This window comes from Gopherus evgoodei, chromosome 1 (genome assembly GCF_007399415.2).
Source record: "Gopherus evgoodei ecotype Sinaloan lineage chromosome 1, rGopEvg1_v1.p, whole genome shotgun sequence".
In the NCBI taxonomy this organism is placed as follows: Eukaryota; Metazoa; Chordata; order Testudines; family Testudinidae; genus Gopherus; species Gopherus evgoodei.
Window position 1 is genome coordinate 163,782,843 of NC_044322.1, and position 12,658 is coordinate 163,795,500.

General features: G+C 41.2%; 1 protein-coding gene across 2 annotated transcripts in view; it reads right to left on the reverse strand.

Annotated features, from left to right (window-relative positions):
• Nucleotides 1-11,468, reverse strand: part of DYRK1A (dual specificity tyrosine phosphorylation regulated kinase 1A) — a 165,576-nt gene extending 154,108 nt beyond the window's left edge. The window contains exon 1 of one of the 2 annotated variants that reach the window (XM_030577788.1): nt 11,220-11,468. The gene's annotated coding sequence lies outside the window, so the exon portion shown is untranslated. Of the gene's footprint in view, nt 1-10,774; nt 11,012-11,219 lie in introns of those variants that run through there. The other variant, XM_030577778.1, reaches the window with a different exon arrangement.
• Between the last annotated feature and the right edge of the window lie 1,190 nt (nt 11,469-12,658).

A 12,658-nucleotide genomic window follows, 5' to 3' on the forward strand; every position in this document is an offset into this window, starting at 1 on the left:
AATCAGAAAAATATGAACTGAGATCATAAAGGTGTATAAAAGGAATAATGTAGAGGAGGTAAGTCAAAAACTTCCATATATCCTTTTTTATAATAATAGAATAAAAGACAAATAAAATTGAAGAGCAACAGATGTAAAACAGATACAAGGAAATATTTTTCAAACAACACAATTAGCACAAGATGTTATTGAGGCCAAAAACTTAAAAAGTTATAATCCTTTACAAAGAAATTAACAAATGGCATCTTAAATTACATTAGATAGGACAAAACGATCTATAATTACAAACCCTTATGCTTTAGGACATAATCCAACTGCTAACCCCAGGCAGTTAGAAAGAAACTTCTATCATAGGCAGGTTATTCCAAATTGAGGTTTCTTGCACCTTCACAAAAGCATCCAGAACTGGTCCCTCAAACAGGTAACTGAGATTGATCAGTGGTCTGATCTATCTAACATGGCAATTTATGTTCCTAAATGCACAAAGCTACATTAATCCAATCATTGGGCTGCAACAGGTAAGTACACATTTGGAAGAAAAAAAAAAAAAAGTTTGCCACATACATCTTTTTCTCCCTACCCCAACAAAAAAATGGGTTATTTGGCCAAACATGACATTATCTTATATTTTTACTTTCTACTTTCATTATAAAAGCAGTAGTTAAACTGATAATAAAAAGTGTTCTAAAAATATAAAGTCACTTAGAAGTAGCATTTATTTCTAAGTTATGCAGAACAGAAAATGATTTCAAAAGACAGTTCTTCAATCTTGTGAACTAAAGATTAAACTTGTTACCTCACATACCACTGTGTTGGAAAAATGGATGGTGAGTAGTAGAAAACCAGAATGTTCTTAGATGTATAGATGCTCTACTTAATTCTGTGGTAATATTTACCTGAATTGGGAAACAGATATTGTTCTTTTAACTGAACTTAACTGTTCAGTTATTGTATAAGCCATAACGAGCTGGTGATAAAAATATAACATTTCCCCTTCAAATGCAAACAAGCTTTCCTCATTTTAATTTTTTACCTTTACTATTACCATTAAGGAAATTCTTTTTAAAACATGTTTAGCTTGCTGTAAATGAGAGCAACTGGACACTATGCAAATTAAGTGACAGGACAGTAGATGTTATTTTAGAAGATGTATTATACTCAGACTTCTGTGGTGAAGCAATCTGCAATCATAAATATTTCCTTGTTTCTGCTGTTAAATACAAAGTAGCCCCTTGCACAAGAAATGCTTATACCTTGTGTCCCCATAGGGAAGAGCAATTAAAAAAAAAATTATACTGGTAATCGCACTGGCCACTAGCGTTAAGGTGGCTGAGCATTTCTATTCCGACCGTCTGTTTTTATATGTATAATACATTTCACACAAGGTCTTTCACTAAGCTCAAAGTGTAAGGAAGGCCATGCTATGAACATGTGTGGCACTACTTTAGCTTCACAGTGTATTGAAAGTTTGTAGGCGAAGGAAGGAGCAAAGAGAACGAAAGAGGATTCATGCGGACACGAAGGTGCAAAGGGCTACTGTGCAAAACACACAGTTTGGAATGCTGCTCCACAGATCCCATGTGGACAGGACACAAGCTCTCTCCAGAGAGCCACCCTAAGACATCATCAGTGGTTTCTAGCCACACTTGCAAATAATGAAATTTAGACATGCTATTGCCAAAGTTCTGCAAATCAGTAGACCTTCAAATACACTAGCATGCAGCCTTTGTTTTATTTGAGCGTTTTTTTAAATATGTATTAATTCCCCACCAAAAAAACCCCAACTCTACATTAGGAGAATGATACGGTTGAATGAAAAAGCTATCAAGTCAGGAAATTCTGACTGTAAACTCTTTGGGACAGAGACTGCATTTATGCTGTGTTTTATGCACCATCCAATATGATGGGAACCAGATGCTGATTGAAGTTTCTGAGCACTATGGTAAGACAAAATAAAACAATATTAAATGTATACACGGGGAAGTAGTTATGACAGAGTTTCCATACATCGTCATTATGTCTCAAAATACTGTATTATACATTTTCCCTTCAACCTTGTACACACATGTAGCATGTGTAATACCATGTATCCCAGACACTATTTGTCATATAAATGACTTTCATGAACAAATACAATAAACAGAACTTATAAAACATATTGCATATTAAGTATACAGAGTAACAGTGAAAGTTTACTGACATATATAAGCCATTCAACAATGAAATTCTATTAACTTTATAGTCAACTGACTTCCTGCTATATTGCACCTGAAAAAGTTTGTGATACTAGCTTTAAATTTAAAAAAAAAAAAAAAAAAAAGTCTAATACCCCATCGCAGCTTCTGGGCTCTATCTTGCGAACACTAACATACAGCAACCAGTTCCACTGCTTTAAATGTGACCATTTGCATGTAGGTAAATATCTGCAGTATCAATCAGGCCCTAACTTGTTAAAATGCATACCATAAAAAGAGTGCTTATATAAAAAGTTTAAACTTGTAATATTATATTGAACCTTTATTACAAAGAAGTTAGTCTATACAAGAAAGAAAAAAAAAGTACAAGATGCTACATCTATGCATCTGCGGTTCTAGAAAAAAATTGTGTATTAGGCTTCATTATTCCAGAAATATGATGTGATGAATACACATATGGATAAGTGAATTCTCAAACGCTACATCTGATTACCACCTCCCATAACGTTATCAAAGTTATCAGCATATTTCAGATGTCCAGGGTAAGTTTTCCTGTTTGTCAGTATAGCAACTAAAAACACATTTGACGGTTATCAGAATTTCCAATAATAAAGAAACCAGAATCAACAAAACAGCCAATGAATTTCTACTGCTATCACTGGATTATTTTAAAAAAGGTAAATGAAACCATTTAACACACCAATGACTGTAACTAGATTTGTATACAACATGTATTTTGCAGTTCGGCCCTGTAAAATAACATATAAAAACCAAGGATCACCCATACATTATACAAAAATTGGTTTCAAAAAGTTCATGGAGAATAAGTATATCAATCGCTATTAGTCAAAATGGTCAGGGATGCATCCCCTGCTGTGGGTGTCCCTAAAATCTCTGACTGCTAGAAGCTTGGACTGGAGAACAAGGGATGGATTACTCTATAATTGCCCTGTTCTGTTCATTCCCTGTGAAGCAGTGGATGCTGGCCACTGTCCAAAGGCAGGATACAGGGCTAGATGGACCACTGATTTGACACAGTATGGCCATTCTTATGTTATGCTATTGTAACTATTTGTTTAGCTGTAATGACAAAATTTGTTGTGATAACCAGACTGACAAAACAGGGTTCTGCATGAGAAAGAGTCCATGTGTTCAAGACAATGGGAAAAAATGGGCAAGTACTTAACACTTGTCTTGCCCGCCAGACAGCAGTTTTCTTCTTTTTACCCCACTACTTCAGTTTGAATGATGGTTCTCTATGTCCCTGGTCTTAGATACTACCAATCCGCTTCCTCTACAAGGGAAATGAATGTGCATAGTTCTGATTGGCTCCTCAGCAACAGACCCTGCTATCAGAATAAACTAGAGTGCGTCTGTAGTTTACTTAGCTCTCTGAAAGACAAGTGGAAACTTGTACACATGCACGGAAGAGGTTTAATAATAAACAATTTTAACTACAGTAGAACCTCACAGTTATGAACACCTCTGGAATGGAGGTTGTTCATAACTCTGAACAAAACGTTATGGTTGTTCTTTCAAAAGATTACAACTGAACGTTGACTTAATACAACTTTGAATCTTTACTATGCAGAAGAAAAATGCTGCTCCTCCCTTCCTTTTTTATTTTAGTAGTTTACATTTAACATATTATTACATTTGGCTTATTTGCGGGGGGGGGGGTGTCTCTGCTGCTGCCTGATTGTGTAATTCCAGTTCCAAATGAGGTGTGTGGTGGACTGGTCAGTTCATAACTCTGATATTTGTAACTCAAACCCAGGATACCACACTCAAGGAAAGGACAAGTTAGTCACTTAAAAATATTTTTTTCATATAATTTTTAAAGCTTACCATGGGTTGGTGGCATTAATTTATTTAAAAAAGTGTTTAATTAAACATTAACACCATTAGTATAAATTAAGATGTTGAAAATTTGATAATTGTTACTATTTTAATTTATCCAATCATTCACTTGAATAGATTATTTCTAGGCATCTCAACTAAACTGTGCATAAAAGTAATATCCTCATGCATCAATTTATAGATTTTTCAAACTGTTGCCCAAAAGTAACAACAAATCTGATGATTAAATATTCTCTCTTTAGGGATGGGGAACCATTTCACTTTAAGGGTACGTTAATTAGCCTAGTCCAAGCGTGAGCATCCCCATTGCAAAACCACAACTATTTTACTGTGTCCTCCCCATGTCTGCACTTGTCCATGTTTGTGGAGGGGGAGAGGGACATATCTCATGGCTCTTAATAGTGACTGTGAAATGCTCAGGGAGATTAGAAAGGCTTTACAAATAAAAAATCTCAGTAATAATGGGGGATTTCAACTATCCCCATATTGATTGGGACATTTATCCCAGGATGGGATGCAGAAATAAAGTTTCTTGACACCTTAAATGACTGCTTCTTGGAGCAGCTAGTCCTGGGAACCACAAGACGAGAGGCAATTCTTGATTTAGTCCTAAGCGGAGCACAGGATCTGGTCCAAGAGGTGAATATAGCTGGACTGCTTTGTAATGGTGGCCATATTATTAAATTTAACAACCCTATGGCTGGGAAAACACCACAGCAGCCCATCACTGTGGCATTAAATTTCAAAAAGGGGGACTATACAAAAATGAGGAAGTTAGTTAAACAGAAATTAACAGGTACCATGCCAAAAGTGAAATCTCTGCAAGCTGCATGGAAACTTTTTAAAGACACCATAATACAGGCTCAACTTAAATGTATATCCCAAATTTAAAAACACTGTTAAGAGAATCAAAGAAGTGCCACAGTGGCTAAACAACAAAGTAAAAGAAGCAGTGAGAGACAAAAAAGACATCTTTTAAAAAATGGAAGTTAAATCCTAGTGGCAAATGAAGTACAAGAATATAATTAGAAAGCCCAAAAAAGAATCTGAACAGCTAGCGAAAGACTCAAAAAGTAATAGAAAAAAAATTGTAAGTATATTAGAAACAGGAAGCCTGCTAAACAACCAGCAGGGCCACTGGACGATCAAGATGCACTCAAGGATGATAAGCCCACTGTGGAGAAACAAAATTAAATCTTTGTATCTGTCTTCACAGCTGAAGATGTGGGGGAGATTCCCAAAACTGAGCCATTCTTTTTAGGTGACAAATCTGAAGAACTGTCCCAGATCGAGGTGTCAGAGGTGGTTTTGGAACAAACTGATAAACTAATCCCATGGTTCCCAAGTTTTTGGACTGGTGACTCCTTTCACACCTCAAACCTATGAGTGCGACCCCCCCTTACAAATTAAAAAAAAACTTTTTTTTTATATTTAACACTATTATAAAGGCTGGAGGCAAAGCAGAGCCTGGGGGTGAAGGCTGACCGCTCACAACTCCCCCACCATGTAATAAACTTGCAATGCCTGAGGGGTCACGACCCCCAGTTTGAGAAGCCCTGAACTAAACAGTAACAGATCACCAGGACCAGATAGTATTTCACCCAAGAGTTCTGAAGGAACTCAAACGTGAAATTTCAGAACTACTAATCATGGTCTGTAACCTATCATTTAAATCAGCTTCTGTACCAATATGACTGGAGGATAGCTAATGTGACGTCAATTTTTAAAAAAGGGCTCCAGAGGTGATCCCGGCAATTACAGGCCGGTAAGCCTTACTTCAGTACTGAGCAAGCTGATTGAAACTATAGTCAAGAACAGAATTGTCAGACACATAGATGAACATAATTTGTTGGGGAAGAGTCAACATGGTTTTTGTAAAGGGAAATCATGCTTTACCAACTACTAGAATTCTTTGAGGAGGTCAATAAGCATGTGGATAAGGGGGATCCAGTTAATATAATGAACTTAGATTTTCAGAAAGCCTTTGACAAGGTCCCTCACCAAAGGCTCTTAAGCAAAGCAAGCTATCATGGGATAAGAAGGAAGGTCCTCCAGTGATTGGTAACTGGTTAAAAGATAGGAGACAGAGGGTAGGAATAAGGGATCTGTTTTCAGAATGGAGAGAGGCAAATAGTGCTGTCCCCCAGGAGTTTGTACTGGGACCGATCCTATTCAACATATTCATAAATGATCTGAAAAAGGGATAAACAATGAGGTGACAAAATTTGCAGATGATACCAAACTACTCAAGATAGTTAAGTCTCAAACAGACTGTGAAGATCTACAAAAGGATCTCACAAAACTGGGTGACTGGGCAACAAAATGGCAGATGAATTTCAATGTTGATAATGTCAAAGTAATGCACATTGGAAAACATAATCCAACTATGCACATAAAATGATGGGGTCTAAATGAGCTGTTACCACTCAAGAAAGAGATCTTGGAGTCACTGTGGATAGTTCTCTGAAAACATCCACTCAATGTGCAGCAGCAGTAAAAAAAGCAAACAATGTTGGGAATCATTAAGAAAGGGATAGATAATAAGACAGAAAATATATTGCCTCTATATAAATCCAAGATAGGCTCACATCTTGAATACTGTGTGCAGATGTGGTCGACCCATCTGAAAAAAAAGATATATTGGAATTGGAAAAGATATAGAAAACAGTAACAAAAATGATCAAGGGAATGAAGCGGCTTCCGTATGAGGAGAGATTAATAGGACTCGGACTTTTCAGCTTGGAAAAGAGACAACTAAGGGGGGATACGATAGAAGTCTATAAAATCATGACTGGTGTGAAGAAAGTCAAGAAGGAAGTCTTATTAACACACAAACTAGGGGTCACCAAACAAAAGTAATAGGCAGCAAGTTTAAAACAAACAAAAGGAAGTATTTTTTCACATGACGCACAGTAATCTGTGGAACTCCTTGCCAGAGGATGTTGTGAAGGCCAAGACTATAACAGTTTAAAAAAAAATGGATAAGTTCATGGAGGATAGATTCATCAGTGCCTATTAGCCTGGATGAGCAGGGATGGTGTCCCTAGCCTCTGTTTGCCAGAAGCTGGGAATGAGCAACAGTGGATGGATCACTTGATAATTACCTGTTCTGTTCATCCCCTCTGGCATTGGCCACTGTCAGAAGACAGGATACTGCGATAGATGGACCTGTGGGCTAACCCAGTATGGCTGTTATGTTCCCTTTGGGCTAGGGTTATCTATGATTCTTTCATAGTCAATTGTGGGAGAACTTGTTTGGCCTTCATGGGGAATTATGGGAAGCCTATCACCACTTGCGCAATTTAGCCTCCATCCTCACTACAAACTGGACAGGTTCCATCTTAAGATAAAGCAGAGCCTAAGCTTAAACCTCCAAGCAACGGTATGTAGACAGGAGGTTGAGTTAAAAACATACGTGAACTCTGCAGTGAAGACTTACTGAAAGTATTGAAATATGCCTTCTAATAGGAAAATAAATTATAAGCTGGTAAATTTTGTAATTTGTGCTCGGGAGAGATGGAGGATCATAAAGAAAATAGAATTAAATCTTTCATCCCTAAAAGAGAAAAGATGATCCAAATAGGTTATATTTGGAGACCACTAGCAAACAGTTACATGAGAGTATGTTGTACAGCTGATAATAAAGCCATTCAAGTTTGTATGGGGATGACCTGTCTCCCTCACCACCTTGAAAAAAGGTGTTAATGTATTTTTAGATTGCATTTATATTCTTACTGAACAGTATAGTTAGTTGTTTCTAAAGAGTGTCCAGATCATGCTGGAAATTGTTCCATGTAATTTTTTTTAAATGGCCAGTACAATATATACTAAAGAGAATTCCTCTCTCATTCCAATGACAAATGAAAAAGAATATATTACCCTTATGAAAAATACTTGTTTCCTTATTTTCTCACAGATTTACAAATACACACCACACAATTTGGAAAGCTTTCAATAGGAAACTCTCTCAAATGGACAATCTTGTAGCAAACACCACCACAGTATATATACATATCCAAACCTTCTGATTTTTTTAAAAGTCTATTTAGATGAATTTATGACACAGTCAGTCAAAATTTAAGATTTCCCTAATACACTCCTCCTATTCAAGAAGCAAAACAGATGTAATACTGCTCATTTTTAAAGTGATCTATAAACCCAACCCATTTTAAATCAAGTATGTTGAGAAAAGTAATTACAATAAGTCTATAAAAATAAGTTATTCCACAATAACAGTATTCATTTGAAAAAGTTCAGAGTCTCAGAAGTGTTACAAGTTTCCCAGCAGCCTCACAAAATAGAAAGATACCAAAAGCATTTAGGGTCTTATTATGGAGAAATAGTTTTCCAAATGGTCATCTTTTTAAAATGTGTGTCATTTAAGTCATACAAAGGCTAAAAAGCCACTGAAACTGCACTAATATTTTAAATTATTTGTAAATCCAATTTTCAATTGTTGCTTTCAAGTTTGAGCCCTTATGTGCCAACTATCAGGTAAAGACAGACCGTAAGTTATGAACACCTCAAAATACGAGCTTTTAAAAGGAAAATTCAGACACGCTATAACACCATTTAACAGAGAAGCATTTGTGTTTTAGCTCACTACCCAGGTTCTTCTATTAAGACAAATGTAGCTATAAAGCCTGGCGGGCCGGGCCGGTTTGTTTACCTGCCGCATCCGCAGTTTCTGCCAATCACAGCTCCAACTGGCCGCGGTTTACTGTTCCAGGCCAATGGGGGGATGCAGTACGTTCCAGGCCAATGGGGGGATGCAGTAAGCGACGCAGGCCAAGGGATGTGCTGGCCGTGTCTTCCCACCGCCCCCATTGACCTGGAGTGGCGAACCACGGCCAGTGGGAGCTGCGATCAGCCGAACCTGCGGACGCGGCAGGTAAACAAACCGGCCCAGCCCGCCAAGGTGCTTACCCTGGCGAGCCGTGTGCCAGAGCTTGCCGACCCCTGTGCTAACTCATTTGGGTTAACATGATAGACACCTCACAACTCTTTTGCCTATTAAGACAGTATAGAGGTTTTAATTCAGTTACAAGTTTCTCTCTAAGCCCTTTTCTAGACTAAGATTTACAGATGAGGAACTAACGTGTTAGAAAACACATGCTATTTTTTTAAAAGTCTAGTCTAGACAAATGCCTTAATACATGCTAAACTGGTCAAGTTAGTGCACCTTGTCCAGACTATTAGCTAACATGTGCTAACATCTACACAGAGCCCAAAACTTTCAAAAATGCTTAACAGACCACATCATTACACTTTCCACATAGAGAGAATAATATCTACAAGTCATTGGACTTTTTTTTGAAGCACAAGTATCGGAGAAATCTCTTTGCCGCCACTACTACTTGCTGAAACCACCCTCACTTACTCCTCTTTCCCTCAAGTTTCTGACCCTAACAAAAACCAGAATTATAAGTTCTAAACCTAGACAAATCTTATTTGGAACTATAATACTGTTACTGACATAACAAACTGTGTCCTACCATACTTTTCCTTAGCCTGGAAACAATATCAAAGCACTTCCATTTAGTAAACACTTACACAGTTTCCAGAAATGGGGAACTGTTCTTTTTAGTAAGATTATAAAAGCAATAGCTCTCTCATATTCAACTCCTAAACCAGATGCATTAACTTTACACATTCACCTCAAGACACCTGCATGAAGCAATGGTAAGCTTCAGACACTTGTGCTAAATAAATACCAAAAAAGTTAATGGAAAGAAAACATAAACCTAACACACCATATATGTTAATGACTTTAAAGCTCAAACACGTAGATACCTCATTCATATGAACTGATGACACCAAGGACAGTCTACAGAATAGTTTGTGAATTTACAAAGTTCACTAAATATATGAAAAACGGTAGTCAAACAGATAACATCTAACATTCAAATACTGCAATGAAATTACTAATACATCAGACCCAAAAGAGTATAATTATTTCAACAGTATTCAGCTATTACAAAAAAACTGTTAATGTTTTATGAGACTAATTCAGGATTATGCCTTCTTCATCAGGAATAAAATTAAAGAAACTGATAACACAACATGGCAATATCAATACAATGATAAAATTGCTAACTTCTACTTGCACAGAACCTTGGAACACAGTCCACACAAAAGTGACAGTAATTCTTGCAAGTGTTTAGAAATACAAGTTAATAGCACATTATCACTGGGATGAAAAAAGGTCTGTTAAAAAAAAATATTTTATGCTTGTTGATTTTTTGTAGACAGATCTTCTGTGTTTATTAGCTAAAAAAAGGACAGTGTCTGTGATTTTCTCTCTCTCTCTCTCTCGATTGGGGAATAATGGTAGAACTAAGCAGCACCAGCATTCAAGACTCTTAATCAAAGAATCATTACATAGTCCTTGGAAAGACCAAACTGGAAACTTCAAAGTTGATTAAGAGTCAGAAACACATCAATATTGAAATGTCTAATTCCAGTACCTGAGTTGTGTTTGGGAGCTTTGTCTGTTAGAGAAAAAGCTGCTTTACAGCAAAAAAAATTCAATATATGAAGTGGATAATGTATGTTCTAGTTTCTTTACAAACACAGAGCAAAATCCCTAAAAGATTGCAACTAGCTGTCTAAAAACTAGAAGATATACACTCTGTGGGTGCCCCAGAATGACAGTAACGTGACAAGTATTCCCACCACCCCCACCTCCAACTTCCACACCTGCCATGGAAGTCACTTACCCGAGTGCAGACGGGGCACCTCAACCCACCACCACAACAGGTGCCTGCTCTGTTAAACTTCTGACTCCTTCCCCCGGCCTTGGGGGCTGCGGGAGAGTCCGACACCTCCCACCTATCTAAGGTCAGAGCCGGAGAGTCCTGCCAGCCCCGTCCTTCTGCACAGTCGGGATCATCTCCCTGCTCTCCCAGCCCCCGGGACCGGAGCGATCCCCTCCGACAAGCGCAGCCTCTCCCGGGCACCTTCACACCAGGGAGAAAAGGGTGTTGCGGCCGCCCGGCCGGCCCCAGCTTCCCCTGGGCTGCGCGGGCGCAACGGGCCCCGGCCCGGCAGGCTGGGGCGGGGACGCCCTGGGCCCCTCTCGCTAAGATGGCAGCGAGGCTGTCCCCACGCCGAGGCGATGGCATTAGCTGGCCATGGGCGAGAGGCCCCGGCCAGGGCACTTACCCGTGGGGTGGGGGGTGGCCTCTGCTCTCCTGCCCCGGCTGCCGTAAGGGGCCCGGTCCCGGCAGAGGCCTCCTCTCTCGAGCTCCGGGGAGACGGCGGCTGGGCACAGCGCTTCAGCCAGGGGCCCCGGCACCGCAGCGCCTCCGCTCCGTAGTCCAGCCGCCCTCGGACTGCGGTGTGCTGCGGGGCCCCGGCGGGAGCCCGCAGCGCGTCTCCCTCTCGCGGGGAGTCGGGGGGGCCCGGCCCGGCGGGCGGATCCGCGGCGCTTCCTGGCCGGGCAGATTTTCTATCGTTCACAAAATGGCGCGCGTTCCAAACCTGCGCAGCGACCGGCGGCGGCAGCGGGGCCCGGACGCGGCGGCAGCCTGAGCCCCAGCCAGGCAGAGCGGAGACAGCCGCGAGAGCGAGCGAGCGAGCGGGGGGAGCGCAGCGCCGAACCGAGCCCCCGGGAACTCCTCGCTCACTTGCCCGCTCGCTCCCCCCTCGCCCCCCGCTCTTCCCCCTCCCCCCTTCCGAGCCGGCTTCTCCAGGGCTGTATTCCGGACCGCTCCTTGCCGCTCCCGCCCGCGCTGCTGCCCCCCCCCGCCCCCTGCCTGCTGCCCCTTCGCCCGCGAGGAGTGAAGCCCCCAAAACCCGCGAGGACAATTTTCTGGGTAAAATTATAATTCGGGCGGGAAGGGAAATTATTTGAAAAAAAAAAAAACCAACTGACAAAATGGCGACGGGACAAGCCTGTTACTATGGTAACTGTCAATCACGCCCCGAGGCGCCCCGCCCCCAGGAGGAGGCCCCTTTGACGTATGAAGAGGGAGAAATGGGCGAAGGAGGGGCTTGGTTGCCTTGGTAACTGGTGCTTCTTTCCCTCCCTCCCCGTTCCGCCACGGTGTGACGTTATAAACTCAGAGGTCCATGGCCCGGGGCCCCTCAGCGCCTGCGGAGGGGAGGGGGCGCGTGCGCCCGCGCCCCACGCCTGCCTGGGCTCGGCTTTATCCCCAGCTGCGCGCAGCGGCGGGAGGTGCCTCCTCGCTGCTGCTCCTGGGCCTGAGCCAGTAGGCAGGAGTCGCACTCACCCCCCTTCCCGCAGCAGGCAAAGAAATTTCTAGTGTCCAGTTGTGGCGAGAACCCCTTCCACGCGGTACGGGAGGACAAGCTCAGGGGCAGCGCTGCCTTCCGGGATCTGCAGGCAGCTCCAGTCCCTCCGCTGCCAGGCTAAGCTTGCAGGCTTAAGCTGAAGGAATGGCAACTGCAGCTATTAAAAAACCTTCTACAGAAACAAACAAAAGTAAAAAAGCTATGAGCAATAAAAGACGGCAGCCCTGCAGCTAGCTACTAGAGAGGAGACCCCCACATGGAGATTAGAAGAAAAAGGAAGCAGACCCGCAACTTTGCAGCACCTAGAAAAGTTAGCTTTCAGAAAACCTAACCCTTCTATCACTGTG